This window comes from Zeus faber, assembly GCF_960531495.2.
Source record: "Zeus faber genome assembly, chromosome: 13".
In the NCBI taxonomy this organism is placed as follows: Eukaryota; Metazoa; Chordata; class Actinopteri; order Zeiformes; family Zeidae; genus Zeus; species Zeus faber.
In genome coordinates this window covers 29,216,996-29,235,155 of record NC_137198.1, presented here as the reverse complement: position 1 = coordinate 29,235,155, position 18,160 = coordinate 29,216,996, and the positions used below count along the sequence as shown (strand labels likewise).

The following is an 18,160-nucleotide window of genomic DNA, read 5'->3' as shown; positions in this document are numbered from 1 at the left end:
AATAGCAAATCAAAGTAATATGTCTTGCTAAAAATATCTAGTGGAGTGTACAGAATATTCATCAATAATACAGGTTATATTGTAATAAACAAACTCCAATATTATAAAAAGATGCAGGACACATGTATGTATTGAACTGTTGCTTTTTTCAATTTTCAACTTTTAATGATATTTCACTCCACACTCCTTATCATGATGTCCTCATTCAGGGTCCGCCGTCCATTTTCATCCTCCATTTTCGAGTGTCCATGTTTGAGTGTTGAAGTCCATCAGGTTGTTAGGATCTCTGGACACAGCCACCCTCTGACTGGTCCTGAAAGAAAGAATCACCAGCCAGTATCTTGGACAAACATCAAATACAGTATAATAATTTCACTTTTGCATTATATTTTAACATTATTCCAATATATGATTAACATTTTCCATTTCCCCCCTTTGTTCATGCATTTTCCTTGTTCACAATAGTGTTGAGCATATGATGGAATCAGGTATTCAGAATGGATATTTCTCTACTAGTGTTAGCGCCTCCTTTATCACCATTTCCTCCTCATCTTCACTGACCTCTTTACCACCCAATAGTGGCATCTGAACACTTTCTCCTGGCATTACAACTCCTACCCGTTTCAATATCATGGCCTTAGCAAAGGTCAACAACACCGTACAAAACCAAAACATCACACAGAGTGCTAGAAGAGCAGCCCCCGGAACCTGAACTACTATAGCTCCTAGTGGTCCTAATTTATCTTGCAACCAAGCATTAGCTTACCACCGAGCTGCTTTTGATGGCCCAAACGCATCCCTTATAAGTTTCAACGGATCTATGACATTAGTCATATTGTCAGCGACATCAGGGATCAACGTATAACAGGCATCTCCGGTTAGATTTAAAGCCATGCAGAGGCCACCTTGTCTGGCCAAAATATAATCAAGAGCCATGTCGTCAATCGATGACTCCTCTAGGTGTTCGACAAATAGTAAAAACCTCTTATGGTCTCATTTGCAAACCCTTGTAGGGTATATGTGATATAATCAATATGATCAGCTAAGAATGTAACCCCATACCATGGAAACAATCGTATAGCCCATTTTTCTCCTAAAGATATCCTCCAATGATAAGACTCCAAATTGTGAAATTGTGCCAATTGTCTTTTATTCCTGCTTTCGGAAGTCTTTGTAGAGTTAACCTCATCTGGCTTTTGTCCCTTCTGGATAACAAAAACATTATAAGGAAGTTTCAACTGTGCCATATAGCAACATCCAATCCACCCATATGGCAGAAATAAGTATGCTTTATCTCCACATACCCACCAAATATCTTTGAATGTTCCTATAGTCACATTTGCCGGTAAAGTTTGATTCTTTACGCTCAAAGTTTTACTCTGTTGACGATGTGGTGCATGAAAGGTCACTGTATATGTTTCACCAACCGTCCTTTGTGTACTTTGTTCAAATTCCATCATGTAGATTTCACATTCTGATATCCCCATAAACATACCATCTCCTTTATGAGTATCATTAGAACAAAAACAATCTCTGCCTTTCGCAGGTGTCACTTCCATAGCATCAGGTGTTGCTGTTCGAATATCCTCATACTTATCAAGAATATTTAAATATGATAATTCATTCAACCAGGAACACCTACGTCCAGGTCTAAATAGATTGACCAACAGAGCCATCCATATTTCATTCGCTGCTTGTTGTTTGCAAAGCAGCCACGATAATGCATTACTTTGACATTCAGGCGTCAAAGGTTCTGGTACCGTCTCTAGAATTGAAGGCCATGTGCCCGGAGCTGGAACTCTCACCACACATGGACAATTCGATTTGGTAGTCATTCTCACGGAGTGAGTTATCTGTTGGAACCACATATTTCTATTTGCCCACCGGTCTGCAATTTGCAGCACCGAGGAATCAAACCCATATGCTTTCCACTGGGTTTCTCGTTTCTGTAAAGCATGAAGATATTTCGTCATGTCTTCTGATGTCCACTCTGGTTCAAGAAAATCATTGACCACATTTGACATAGTCGTCTGATCTATTTCACCTGAATTACTATCAATCTCCTCAGCAATTGGCTCTCTAATAACAGAGTTCTGCTATTGTTTAACTTAGCTTCCAACTTTACCATAGACTTCTGAGTTATTTTTACCCACTTCTCAGATGATAGGAATTAAGCGATAGGTGTCAACATCTTATCTACAGACTTTGTAGACACCAAAGAAGTCGTCATTGTTTTATAGGTAGTGGATCTCATCCTCACAACCTCACTCGTATGACTACCGGGAGTTACAGAAGTAGAAGTTGTCATCATCGTTGTTGTAACATCCTTTTCTGTCAATGTTGTAGCTAGAGTAGTAACTGACGATGATACATTAATACTACTAGTTATTCCCCGAGCTAAGGTAATAGATGTCATTGGTCCAACAGTCACCCTTGGTGTGACTAGTTGGTTTTGAATTTCTTGAGCAATCGTACTTATTTCTTTAGTAACCAGGCCTTTTACGACAAGCGTTATCTTATGAGTTCTTTATCCCGCTTCCCAATAATTTTGCCTTGGGACGTATTTAAACTCTGGATCCAAATATGTGGATGTATATTCTCCTTGATCTTCCCATAGGACATTATTTATGACAAGCGAACAGTCATCTTGAAATTTTACCCATCTCCTGTCATTCAACAACACATACTTTCGTTGATTGCGAGGCACACTGCTAACATCAGGTCCTGTCAGCACTATGTCTTCACCACGCACATTTTTCCATTTGGGGGAAATATTTCCACCAGTATTCCATTTACTACATTTACATGGAAGGTTAGCTGCATTCCTAATTTAGTTCTAATCACAGTATTCACAGAAATTGAAGTTGTTGAAGTCATCTGAGGCGCAGCAGTAGTTAACCGCAATTCCTCTGCAACATTAGTGACTTTCAGACCTAACGTGGCGGACGTCTGCTTTGTTTCTTCAGTTGGTGGGAGAGTTTATACTTCAGTTGTCAATTTTCCTACTTCGTCAACAACTGCAGACTCTACAATTTGACTTTCATTTAATACCTCAAGAGTCACAATTTTGTATCCGTATTCTGGCCTTGTTTGCACTCCATCTTCTCTCACATTCACTAATTTTGGATCATAATAACAACACTTGTAGTCTCCTTGATCTTCAATCTGGGGTCTACGTAGATAAAGACTACAGTCATCCTCCATCTTCAGCCTTCTTCGATCATTTAGCAGCACATACTCTTCTTTAGTGGTGACGTTCCCGCGGGTCAATTACCACGATAACCACTCCTATGGTTATCTTCCCACTGGACTCGGAATTCCCCTTTTTCATAATTTTTTCTTGCACACTGAAATGGCAGCTGAACTGACTTTCCCAAAGTCACTTCAACCCTTGTCCTCGTTTAACCCTCTGGAGTCTTTGACGACTCATATTCTCTGGAATTAGACTCTGTTGTGTCTAGGACATTCTGTAAATCAATGTCACCAAAGTGTCTTTCTTGCTCAGGGACTGACAATTCATCCCTGGGATCATCAAAAGTGTGCTCACCATCATCATGCACACCCACATCATCGTCAATCCCATCTTCTGGGTCTGGACCTCGGAGGTCCTCACCTCTGCTGTGTCTGCAGCTTCTGTTGGCTCTCTTGAGCTTTCAACATTTCTGCTCAGTGATCGTGGCGCCTCTTCTTTTGGCGCTCTAACACAATGCGATAAATGGTACCATGTAGGAGAACCTTTAACCTGAACCGCAGTTCCTGTACTGCGAACAACTTTGAATGGTCCTTTGCATCGTTCGTCAAACCACTTCCTCCTAAACACCTTCACGAATACCTTGTCTCCAGGTTGCACCGCATTCCTCTTTTGCTCATCAAGTCTCTCGAGCACCTCCTCTTATTTTTCCCTGTCAGAGACATATGTATGTATTTTCTTATGCAGTGCAGCCATGTAGTTAACATACACTCGCATTTCATTTTCTAAAACAGCTAAACTAGGACCCTTTCCACTTGTGTGCAAACAAGGTGTTGGCATCCGTCTACCTGTAGCCAACTCATGGGGTGTCATGCGCAAATCACGGAGCCCACTTGAATGACACACCATTAATGCCAACGGAAGCGTGTGTACCCAATTCAGACCTGTGTGCTGACAGTTTTAACAATGCGATTTTTCAGCACACCATCCATTTTTTCACAAACACCTTGGCTTTGCGGATGATAAACAGCTCCTGAACGTTGTTTGATTCCCAATTTCTGCAGAATTAATTTTACTGCTCTATCCACAAACTCTTTCCCATTATCTGAGGATATGCAATCTGGAAGTCCCCACCTGCTTATGACCTCACGACACAAGAACTTGGCAACTGACTGAGCATCTTTACGCTTGGTTGGACATGCCTCAGGCCACCGTGAAAATCTATCCACGATGACTAGCATGTATTTTTTACCTCTTTTTGGTCTTATCATGTCAACAAAATCCACTACCAGCTCACGCATAGGACCTGTTGGAGTTGGAATGTGACCGGGTGGACTCATCACACCCCTTCGAACATTATTTTTAAGACAGATTGTGCATCTGCCTATGACATAATCAGTTTGCTCAAGCAAGTACGGTGCCCAAAAACCATACTCTTTTGTGATTTTTCTCCTTACCTCCCCCCTTGCAACATGGTCTAACCCATGTGCTTCCTGAATCATCAGACCTAGTAGGTCAGGGGGTGCCACCATCAGCCCTTCATGATTTCTCCACAGACCAGCAGAATCTTGTGTGGCTCCTCGGTCCAACCATAACTGTTTATCTATGGCTGGCCCCGCTTCTTGCATCGCGATCACATCTCTGAGCGTGATTTTATCTTCCAAGTCCACCTTATGGGTGACCAGAAAAACCTTGCCTGCTTTGTTTGCTCCTGTAACTGCTTTTGGATCCTCATCAGCCGCTTTGTTACCTTGTGTGACCCTTGGCGTGTCCATTTTGTGTGCTGCACACTTAGCTACAGCTATTTCCTTTGGTTTCATCATTGCTTGCAACAATTTCATTATCTGGGCATGATGCTGTATCGGAGAACCATCGGTTTTCTTAAATCCTCGATTTTTCCACACCGATCGAATTAAATGACACACATTTTGTGCATATGCAGAATCTGTATGTATTGTCACTCGCTTGCCTTCGGCCAATAGACAAGCTTCAGTCAGGCCCACAATCTCAGCAAGCTGTGCAGAAGCAGGTTGTGGTATTACTTCTGTTTTCTCAATGATAAATTCAGTTCCCTGGGCTTTGACTACTGCGTAACCAGCACTCAATGTTTCTTCCAATACTCCACATCTGACACATGCAGTGGGAAAGCTTGCAAGTCTGATCTGAGCTTTGCATATCTCTCTACTTCCTGAACACAATCATGTGGCTCTCCATCCTCTGGTGTTGGCAAATTCTCAGCTGGATTTACCGTGATGCACCTTACCAAGGTGACATCTTCCTGCTCTAAGAGCCTATGATAGTCTCTTAGCCTAGACATAGTCAATGTACATTTACCGAAGTTCAAAAGATTTCTGAGACTATGATGGGTAAGAATTGTCACTGGGTAATCCATAGTTACTGATGATGCTTTATCATACATGAGATAAACTCCCACCATTGATCTGTAGCACCGTGGTAGCCCCAATTCTACTTCTGAATAGGCAGTAGAATAAAACTAAACAGGTTGAGGACTTGTCCCTGTACATGTGGGCTGACAAAGAACTGCACATGCATATTTGCCCCCAGTGGACAGCCACATACAGCAAAAAGTTCTTAGAGTAGTCTGGCAGTGCTAGCGCTGGAGCTTCTTGTAGCCTCTGTTCGATCGTCTCAAATGCCATAAGACCTTCCTGCGTCCAGGTGAGGTTTCAATGGAGTTGAGCATTCCCAGTCTCTTTTATCATGGCTCTCAGAGGCCCTGTTAGGCAGGCATAATCTTCTACCCAAGCTGAAGAATATCCCGCAATACCGGGAAACGTCATCATCTCTCTGATGGTTCTAGTTTTTGGTGCCTTTCAAATGGCTTCCAAATGACTCTCAGATATGCGTCCGTGTCCATGGGTTATTGTTTGACCCAAATAAACAACTTTTTCTTGACAATACTGTAGCTTCTTCTGAGAGGCCTTGTGTCCTTTGTCTGCCAATAGCTGAAACAGTTTGATTGAGCCCTCATGGCATGTTTCCTTATCTGGTGAACAGATGACGATGTCGTCCACATACTGAATGACAGTACTTTTCAAGATCTGATCAATTCCAGCCAAGTCATCCTGCAACACTTTATTGAAAATGTGAGGGCTATGTTTGAATCCTTGAGGGAGCCTCTTGTATTTGAAGGTTTGTCCTTTGTATGTGAATCCAAACAACCCTCAACTTTCTCAATGGAACACTAAAAAATGCTCCAGACAAATCCAACACTGTGAAGTGTGTAGCCTCTGGAGGAATTTGGGCTAACAAGGTATGTGGATCTGGTAATCTGCTGGAAAATCCTGCACCACTTTATTTCCACAACACCTGCTTTTAACAGTCCTTCAATTTGTGGTTCAATCCCTTTGATTGCCTCCTCCTTTAGTGGGTATTAGTTCTTCCAAGGAGGTTTGGTTCCTGGTCTCAGTTCAACTCTCACTAGTTGGGCTGACTTCACAAGTCCGATGTCAGTACTATGTCGTGACCACAAACATTCTTGAATTTGTTGCAGCATCTCCTCTCTCATGCTGTCTGAGTCCAATTTAGCGGTGAACATTGACTCATGTGTCATCTGTATCACTTGAGGTTGTCCTTGTCCTTGAGCTGAAATCATGATTTTCATGAACTTCTGTTCTTCACTTATCCAGAGAGCAAGATTCTCCTTTATTGGTGCAAAAATTGCTTCCTCAGCTTCTGCCATAATTTCTCCTATTTGCTTCTATTCAAACCCTTCGGCCACCATTAAAGTCACATGTGGCACATTTTTCTCAATGTCATACTCTTTCTCAAGATACTCATTAGTGTTAATCTTCATAGCTGCTCCTTGTCCCACAATTATGCAGCATGAGGTCAGCTGAACATGCTTGGGTTGACTACTCAACCATTCTTCCGGATCCAATTGGCCCGCTTTCTTGAAATATATCAGCGTGCAGTGATGTGGATACTCAGGGGGCTTAGCATCAGGCATATTTGCCACAATGAACTTCTCCCACATATTGGCTGGCTCTAATAGCTCTGGACTAAGATTTCTAATCCAATATACTGAAGAAGTCTCAGTCTCCGGTGCCATGAATAATTGGTGGTAGACATCAGGTGGCACATCCACTAGACAGCCATCTGGTGTACACCGTATTGTACAATTTAGTTTGCATGCTCCTTGAGACTGTTGGAAATTTTCTCTTCTTCCTCTTTCTAAATTTCCTTGACCTCTTCCTCTCCATCTTTGTGGTTGTTAAAAAACTGGCTGTGGAAAGGAGACAGTGGGGACCACAGGTGGTAGAACCTGAACCTGTCCTTGCTGTGGTTGTGGTGGTAATTGATTTGGTTGTGACTGGCTCTGCATAACCACAGCTTGTTTCTTTTCCTTCTTCTTGTTATCCACCAACTGTATTTGGTTGAGTTTCCTGAGAGTCTCCTGGTCCTGTTCCTTCTGGTCATGCTCCTTTTTCCGATATAGCTCCACTTGATGCGCTATGTGATCCGTATAAACACCTTTGGTCATGCTTCCAAGACCAACCACTTCTGCCAATTTGCTCCTCACTTGTAGAGGCAGCCCCTTCTCTATTTTAGCTCGGAGAATTGATTTCTCCATTTGATTCAGATCTGGATAATTTCCTGTTACATTTCTCCACACTTGATGGGTTCTTGACACATAAGCTCTTGGATTTTCCTGTGGGCCCAATGCCTCAATAAAGATGTTGTCCGGGTGTACGTTTGTTGGAAATGCATCTTTCAATGCTCTCCACATCCGAACTCTACTTGCAGAAAACAATTCTGGATCATACACCGCAGTTGCCACGTATCTGTTAAGGCCTGCCACCTGCAGCACCTCTTCCATACCTGGGACTCCAATGAGGCTGGCCAAAAGTCTTTTAATATCTCCCATGGCAGGCTGTGTTCCCACCAAAACCTTTTCCATCTTTGAGATCCACGGATGTGCTCCATCTTGAAGAGTGGGTAACTTTTCAAGTATGTTAGACATGTCTGTATTCTGCCATGGCTTGTATTCTAAATTTTGTGCTCGAATTATCACTGGACACATTTTGTCAGGTCTCATTCCTTTTCTTGGACGTAGTCCATACCTCAAAGTGTCTGGCTATTGAGGCGTTTTCTTCTGTAGTTTCTTCTCCGTTATATGCAGTTCTTGTAATTGTTTTTCCAATGCTTGTGATCTTCCGGACAGGTGGAGTCACTTATTTCCTCGAGGCACCCGTCTATACTCCTCTCAATCTCTCTTAAAGTCGTGTGTCCGTCATCTCGTACCCCAGTGCTGGCTGCTAACGGTTGAAAACCGGAAGGACCTTCTTTCTCAGATTCTTCATTGCTTTCACCCTGTTCACTCTCATCCATGTCGTCTGTTCCTGGTGCCATTTTCCTCACTGGTTGATCTCCTTTTTTCTCCGCTTTAGCCAACATCCGTCTGACTGCTGGGTCGTATCCTCCAATAGCTTCGTCAGAGTCACTCACAATCTCTTCTCCTATTTCCATACTTCTTACTCGTTGTCTGCTTCCCAAATGGTTTCTTCTCTTGGTACTGTTGGAGCTCGGATACATCTTGATGGTTGTTTTAGCCTTGCCCATCTCTATTATTTGCTCATCTTCATCTTTGAAGAGATAGTTGCCCTCCTGTGTAATCACTGGGAACTGGGGATAAACATCAGTGAACTTCACTTCCTTCTCATAAGGCGGGGGCTTCTTTACAGATGCTGTATGTGAGAAGGGTGCGGTAATCTTCTCCATCAATTTTTCTGTTTCATTTAAATTCTTCTTTATTTCTTGGATACTTTGTTCTCTTTCTCCTTTGTGGCTTCGAACTATGTCCGTCCCTCCTTTACGAACAGCTGCAGAATGTCAAGTTCTGTTTGTCTTTTCTCTGTGCGTCTCTTTCCTTTCTTGCCTTTCTTTTGATTTACTTTATATGTGGACACAAGCACCTGCATTGTTTTAATCACATCCGGGTTAAGAGTTAACAACTGGGCACGGTTGTTCAATGTCAGGCCAATGCTTGCTCCATTTTCATGATGTTTTTGCAATATCTTTAATAAGGGGATTATTCATTTGCACTACATCAATAGGAGTGATTACTTTTGTAATTTTAGTATGCATTTTTGACATCCTAATGATCCACTTGAATCAAATTATTTAAAAAATGTGTTTATAAAGCCCCGTGTAATCACACTCAACCAAAAACATCTGAATTTGCCATCCACAAAGGACACCAATCGCTTCCCACTTGTGAAAGCCAATTCACTTGTTCACCATCTGATGCATCTGATCACACTCATTTATGTTAAATTATCAAAATTATATCAATGTTCACTCTCAAAACAGCCTAGATAAACCATACTCAGATAATGAAACCAATATTCAAAGCACTCAACAGTATTTAAATCAAATCAGCTATTCCACAAGTGATCAATTGAATCAATAATACTCCATTAATTAGGCAAATGCCTTAATTAGTCAGTCCGTTGCCAAGTCTCCCACTAAATAATTGCAAATGCAATATATGCCAGGGCACTACTGTAAGCCTATATGTGAAAACAAGCTAAACGCGTATATTATAACTAGATGTATAGACATATAGTTAAATACAGGTGAGGTCTGTTGAAAGACTTTGTGGATAAAACCGGACTGGCCTTTAACTGGTATAGCTGGATTCAGGATTCCAGAACGTTGTCATCCAAAAGCCTCAGTGTCTGTGAAGATCTGCCAGATGTCTTGTCATCTGCTCTTTGGCTGATCCAATTCAGACTCATTCCATCTTCTCTGTCTCTCCCCCAGCTTTCCCTCAGCATCGTAAAAGAGAGGAAGAATAAAAAACGAAAAAAACAACAGAAGAGTTCAATGTCTCAGGCTCACTCTAAATTCTTATACACACTGTGATACAGTTCAGTGTGACATGCATTATGAGCTTTTTATTTCTTGTGCATTGAAAATCAAGCAATGTTTAATGTTATTCATGCAATGCATTTAAAGTTTAAAGAGTATATTAGTCAATCTGATATCACTTTAAATTAATTATTTTTATTCAATTTATTTATTTTTATTTTATTTTATTATTTTTATTCTATTTATCTATTTAATTTTATTTTATCTTGTTATTTTTTCTTCTAACTACTGAGAGAAAAGAGTAGAGGGGGGGGCTCAACACAGCACCTCTTGTCAAGAGGAGGTTACTAAGTTCCATTCTGTATGAAGCACCACCCCTTGCTCCACCTCTGAAATTTAGCAGAGACTTCCAGTATGGACTGGTCGTCAGCGAGTGAACATCCTGTTTTAGCTCCCGCAGGAACAGCCCAGCTCTATGCAGTTACGCACAGTCATAAATCATAGCTGTTTTTCTCACTCAGCAGCCGAAACACAAAACCTCTTTTCTTGCATCAAAAACCAGCGTTTACTTCTATTTCAACAAGACTATCTGCTCTTTCAACCAGACAGGACTACAGAAATTACCGCCACACACACCCCAAGAATAAAAAGAAAAAGAAAAAACTGACACACTAATCAAACAATTCACAAATCCTACTTCAAATTCAGAGCAGGAGATTTTCTTTTCTTTTCTGGATGTGTACATGTATGTGTAGGCAGACTGTGGCTCTAGTCCTTCAGAAGGCTCATTTTGTTATCAAAATATATAATGTCCTGTAAAGGTTCATATCCTTTATCAAATGTACAAACGTCCTTGGAAAAAAGGCTCATATATATTTATCAAACGCTCTTAAAGAAAAAGACTCATATATATTTATCAAACGTCCTTAAAGAAAGGCTCATATATATTTATCAAGCGTCCTTAAAGAAAGGCTCATAATCTTTATTATCAACTTTACAAAATCCGCAAACAGGCTCATATATGTTTATCACTAAAGTGGCAAGAAATGTTTCTCTTTATGTATTATTCAACTGCTCAGCACATATATTCTATATATCACTTACACATACACAAAACATTACACAACGCTCTTCACACATCTGTAGCTGCCGCACTTTCACACTTACACACACAAAAAGAAAAAAGAAAAAGATGTCTGTCCAGCAGCACATCTGATCCTCCAAAGACTTCAACAGCGCTTAACTTTATGTTTTAACGTCGATTCCTTTATACTTTTCTAATTTCATCAAAATTTTCTTTTTAACAAATTAAAACAAATTTTAACAAATTATCTTTTTAATCAGATTCTCTCATCATGCATGTTCACTAGTTCTCCTGGGCAGGTTCAGCCCTGTTTTTCCCACTTTTCTCAAACTCTAGTTTTCATCTTATTTCCTCTTTTAAGCTTTTAACTTTTAACTCTTTTTTACTTTAATTTCATCTTATTTCCTCTTTTAAGCTTATTTCTACTTTTAACTTTGAACTATTTTTCACTTTACTTTCATCTCTTTCATCTTATTTAATTTTATTTAATATTTAGACAATTCCCCTGGCCAGGGTTATTTCCTCTTTGATTTTCCTACACAGATTTGACTATTACTATATTATCATACGGCCAACTTTCACTCAGCAGCTAATGTACACATGTCTTACCGCTAAAGAGATACGGGCCCTGTCTTCATTTCATCTTGCATGGTTATTTAACCGCGTTTGAGTTACTAATTCTGCCATTCTAATATTACTTTTTATTTCCTCTTAATTCTCTTTTAACTTTTTTCTTATTTCTCTCGTCTCTATTCTCTATTTCTCTTTTTCTTCGTTTATTATTCTCTTATTCCCCTTATTTACGTCTTTTACAACTTAATAAACCCCAATTTAGACGGAAACTCACTTCACACATCAACACATCATCTCTCATCTCCGCACCATCTGCTCTTGTTAGTGCAGCCTACCTGCACAAAACACAACCGCTTCAGACCACATAACAGCTTGTATTGTAAGTGAACACTCACCCTTGAGGTATTAAAGTGGTATCTTCTGAAGCGGGACGGCAGTGGCAGATGAGACCCAACACATCCTGTTTGTGACGCCACTTTGTAGTTTCCGGATGATTTTGATGTGTTTATGAAGGAGTCTCCGCTGACGCTGACTTGAATAAAATAATAGTTTTATTACACAAATCAGCATCCAACCAGACTTGCCATGGACCGCCCAGGAGAGAACAAAGCCGGAAGTATTTTCTGCCGAGCAGCGCTCGGCACTGGCTTTAATAGCTGTAGAGAGATAACATACCACATCTGGTTCCAATCCATAGGTGTCAGCTCAGCCTCTGTCTTGCCATAAATCTAAACATTTTTGCCTCTCTCCTCGCTGGGCCTCCAATGTACACATTCTAAAGTTGACTTTCTCCATGTAACTTTCAAAGTAACATACGTTAATATTATTACCGCACTATATCTCATTTTTGGGAGCTCAGTGACCTATTCACCTCAAACCTTCCAGACACTGCACAGCTTTCAAAGCTGTGCCCAAGACTAGATATGTCATGTTTGAGGAAATTAACATACAGAACAACTCACTGTATATTTTCAGTATACATATATATATTCAGTATATATATATATAGCATGCACAAAATTAGCCTGCTATCTATGTCAGGATTTCAAATATTGCTCACTCTCATCATCTCACTTTACGAATCCCCCCTCCCTACTTCTCTAATCGCTCTCCCTCTATTCAGTCTCTCACTATATGTATGTCTTACTCTGCAATGTTCTATGGTTATCTTTGTCTAATTGTCATTTGTTTGTGTAGATATGTATCCCTACAAACTGCAATACTGAGACAGTAAAAAGGAATGTAAAGGAGGAAAACTCAGACTTATCTATGGGTAATCATGGGCACGGTAGTATAGCTATTGCCTTGGATGCACTGTGCTGCTGCATGGGAAAAATACAAATCTACATCCATCACCCCCTAATTAACCTCAATGACACCCATTAAGTTTATTAGTTGGAATGTGAGAGGCTTGGGCTCACCTGCTAAACGTAGCAAAATCTTAAGTCACCTCACCAGGAAGAACCCCAGCTTCTGTCTACTGCAAGAAACTCACCTCACTGCATCGAGCACCTCAAACTCAAAGCTAAATGGGTTAATCAGATGTTTTCTGCATAATACAACTCAAGAAAAGGAGGTGTTTCTATATTGATCAATAAGAGTATAATATAAATATCATATCAGAATAAAACCACAATATCAGACACAGAACGGCGTTACATAATGATAATAATCATCAAATTAACCATAGCTAATAGATATGGCCCCAATGAGGACGACCCAAATTTCTTTCACAATATAATTTTAAAACTCTTAGAATTCTCTGACTCAATTATTATATTGGGAGGAGACTTCAACACAGTACTGGTTCCAAGTTTAGACTGTTCACAAACCTGACAAGCCCTGGCGTTTGTCGCTATAAAACAACATATGAGTGATCTTGCTCTTGGCGATTGTTGGCGATCAAATAATCCACATAATAGAGAATACACATACTATTCATCACCCCACCAAAGCATCTCCAGAATCGTTTCTTGACAAGTAACTCTGCAATGTCCAAAATCACTAATCCATAAAACCACCCTATTGTAATCTCTGATCACGAGCTGATTAGTTTCAACCTGATAAATGAAACCAACCGGAACCCTCCCGGCAGGTGGCGGTTTAACGCCTCAGTTTTAAAGAATTTAACCATTTATTTTCCAGAGAATGGACTTCCTTTATTAAATTTAATGACACTCCAGAAATATCACCATCCTGACCCTTTGAAGTAATATTATTGTGTTGTCCACTCACAAGAAAAATAAAGGACAAGAATGCCAAAATAAACTCGAACAACGATTAAAAGACTTTCACTCCCAACAAGCCCAAATCCGAAATGAGTCCCGACAATAACATCTCAAATTGATAATATCATCCATCAAAAGACACAATTTCTCATGCAATGAACAAGAGCAAATTATTTTGAATTCAATGACAAATCAGGTAAATTTCTTGCCATTGAAATTGAAACATGATACAGAAAAAACACTTATTACAGCCATCAATGATCCACAGGGTAAGATAATATATGCAAGACATCAATAACATATTAAGAGACTTTTATAATAAGCTATATTACTCAGATAATAAATCAAATATCAAACATTCACTCATTCCTTGATGATATTGACCTCCCTATACTTTCCACAGAGCAGTCTACCACATTAGATCAACCATCTACTCTAGAAGAACTCACGAAAGCTCTTTTCTCTGTGCCCAACAATAAGTCAACCGGATCTGATGGCTACCCAGTGGAATTCTATAAACACTTCTGGCCACTAATATCACAATTATCCACCAAAATGGTAACAGAGATTAAATCAACCTCCACCATGCCTCCACACATGAATACCGCTCTCATTTCGGTTTTGCTCAAACTCAATAAGGACCCAACCCCCACTTCCAGTTATAGAACCATAAGCCTTATTAATTGTGATTTAAAGATTATTAGTAAAACACGAACCAACAGAATTGAAATAAGTAATTCCATTTATAATTCACCCAGACAAAACAGGCTTTGTCAAGGGCAGACCCTTATCCAACAATATGCGCCGTTTATTTAGTCTGATCAGCATACCTCAAGGGAACAACTTAAAGACTGTTATTGCCTCTATAGATGCCGAAAAAGCACTTGACAGAGTTAATTGGACATATCTCTTTTCAACCCTCAACAAATTTGGCTTTGGAGAGTCACTCATTCAATGAATCAGAATCCTGTACAACTCCCCATCTGCTTCTGTCATCACCAATGGTTACACTTCACAGCATTCACTCTAAAACACGGCACAAGACAAGGATGTCGGCTCGTCCCTTTAATATTCGCCATCTTTATTGAACCCCTCGTGGTGGCCATCCGTTAAAACAGTAATATTGCTGGCATAGAAACAGGAAACTCTGTTCACAAAATCAGTTTGTATGCAGATGATATCTTGTTGTACTTACGGAACCCAAAATCATCCCTACCGGAAGTGTTCATATCTATATATCTAAGATTGGGGACTGCAATGCTGTAACCCAGACACTTAACCCCTAACCATCACAACGGGCAACATAAGATACCTTGGTATGGATACCTCCACCAATCTGTCAGATTTGTTTCCCCTTAACTTTACTCCCCTTAACTTTACTAACTAACTATGCTCAAATCCTTTGAAGGAGACCTCATTCAATGGAACAACCTACCCAACTCACTAATTGGTAGGACAGCAGGAGTGAAAATAAATATATACTTTAAAAAAATATATATATCTTTTCAATGACCCCAGTGCAACCAACAGTACATTGGTTCAATACTCTAGACTCAACAGTCAATACATTTACAAACAAATTAAACAGCAGTCTCTAAAAGTTCAAATCAAATTGACGAACAACATCCTATAACCACCTCCGATGACTGAACATCTTACTTTTTACAGAACTGAAAAGGTCGCTTTAATCTGCAGCTTGTCAGTCGGTGGTTTTAAATAAAGAGACAGGCAGACGCTGGTTTTTACTTGTACAAGGGTCGGGTCAGAGATGTGTTCTCATGCAGCTCTCTGAGTGGAAGTGTTTAATTTCAGGGAGTCAGAGAAAATATCGTCAGTTGGGCGTCACAGATTTATAGGTATTCCAGATAAGGTAGTCTCAACACACTAAGGACAATGAGGTTCTGTTCTTGCTCTTGCAGCTGCCTCGACGGGAGGAGGCCAAAATGACTCTACTCCCACTTATAGGGTTTGGAAATCCATGAGAAAATAAGAAATATGTGACTGAGGACATGTGAGGTTGTTCACTTCATTATGTGTGTGTATATATGTTTATGTGATAACATAGATTTAGATATATTCTTACATTCCACCCTTTTAATCATGTAAACACAAGGATAATAAAAAAAAAACTATGGAAAATGTAAATACTAAAACAGGAAATGTAAAACATCAAAATAGAATGCTGAAAATGAAACACACATACAGAGAAAAAGAAATATGTATAACACATCACAACAGAAAAACAAAACAAAAGCTAGGGAGAAAGAAACCTCAAACCAAACCAACAACAGTAGGTACATGTAAATGTATACGAGAAATAAACGGTATGTCAACAAATAAATCTTTGTATATGGTTATCAGAAAGAAAACAGCCCTTGACGTCTGGTAAAACCCAGTTGGAAACCCAGGAAATCCTTTTGATGGAGGGGCGAAAGAAAAAGGTGACCGTATAACAAGGTGGGTAGTAGCCAGGCTCGAGGGGGATTGTACCGGAGGGGCGTGGGGTCCAAGGGTCATCTGGTGGAAAGTTGAGTTCTTCACCACCTCTACATCTAACTCTGAGGAGCTCCATGTTTATAGTGGACCTGTCTCATAGAGGGACCATGGACTGCAGCCCACAGCCAGTTCTCCATTTCCAGCTCGGCCAGGGGTGAGGGCGTATCTAAGTAGGGAAGCAAGATGATTCAGGTTGCGCCAAAAATTCCATTTGCTGCACCCCCAAAACCTTCAAAATCATGGGATGATTGGAGCAAGCTGGTCATATATTCTAAAGGGCAGGTACATGTGCATAGTGAGAGGGGTGCTTATGATAATACCTTATCTTTATCTTTGCCAAGTCCAGATGTTCGAAGCTCCTAACAACCTCTGTGAAGGAGTTTTTTGTTCAACCATTCTGAGACTCACCATCCCTCCCCCTTAGAGATCGAACATATCCACATCTCCACATACTGAATAAAAGAGGCTTCAAAGAAACGCAGAATAAAACAAATAACAACAAAACGCAGAAATGCATAACAAAATGAAAAACACATCCCAAAACCCAACATCCAATGAACATCAGAATAAAAAAATAACGAGCATTTTAACACTGGCTTTGGATAATAGGACTCCCAATTTGTCCAGCCAGGCAGTATTCCACTAAAGTTGCATCTAGCTGCTCACCGACAGCCTCGAACAATTGAAACATGTAATTGGCAAAGTCTTGCTGATTATAATAGATGTAGTTCACCCAATTTTTGTCAATAACCAGGGACAAAGTACTGTATAGACACAAATCCACCAGAAATTTGATTTTGTGCCTTAAATTTGTGAGGGGACCTCCCACGGAACTCCGAAGGCATCTATGTAGACACAGGGGGCGTTTACAGATTCTGTTATTTTTCAGTTGACATGGGTTCAGTCTATCATGCTGTTAGGCCCACGGCCCAGCACAACTAGAGGCCACTCTTGACCCATCCGTGGCTCCTCCCTTAGGCCAATTTCACACACCTGGGATCAATTACCTTCATCACCCACACAGTATTTATTCTCCAGCTCCCCAGTCACTCATTGCCAGACCGTCAACTAGGTTACCCAAGTTGTACTGCTACTGGCCTAGTTCCTAGTTCCTAGTTCCTAGTTTCTAGCTCCTAGCTCCTAGCTCCGAGCTCCTAGTCCTAGCGCTTGTTCCAAGTTCCTAGTTTGTCTCCTTGTTTCGTCTTCCCCTAACCTGCATGTCTCCTCTCGTCGACCAAGTCTGTCCGTCCCTCTCCCTCCAGCCCGGTTCCCCGTCTCTCCACCCGGATCCTGGACCCCTCCCTCCCGTTCATCATTATCCCTGCCCTGCCCTGCTCCATCCCTACCTGACCGGGTCCCCCCAGCCATCTCCACCGTGTGGTCTAATAAACATCCTTCGTCTGCCTCCCGTCTCTCTGTGTCGTGCGTTTGGGTCCCTCCTAGCTCCGGTCATAACAGTATGGTCTGGCCAAAAAACAGAGTGTCTGTTTGTAAAGGCCAGGTTAAATCTGCTGTGATGTGGACTCCCAGGTATTTGAAGCTGCTCACCCTGTCGACAGAAGTCCCATTAATCACCAATGGCGCATGCGTCCTCGGTTGTAATCCACACCAAAAGTCCACAATCAGCTCCTTAGTTTTGCTGACGTTCAGGTGGAGGCTGTTGTCCTGGGACCAGAGTGACAGGTCAGTCAACTCCTCGCGGTAGGCCTTCTCATCGCCGTCGATGGTCAGGCCCACGACAACGGTGTCGTCAGA

At 40.8% G+C, this 18,160-nt stretch overlaps 1 protein-coding gene across 1 annotated transcript in view; it reads right to left on the bottom strand.

Annotated features, from left to right (window-relative positions):
- The window catches only part of LOC307238934 (proton-coupled folate transporter), a gene marked incomplete at both ends in the record, with an annotated part of 82,315 nt that overhangs the window by 13,357 nt on the left and 50,798 nt on the right, over positions 1 to 18,160 (bottom strand). The window lies entirely within an intron of this gene.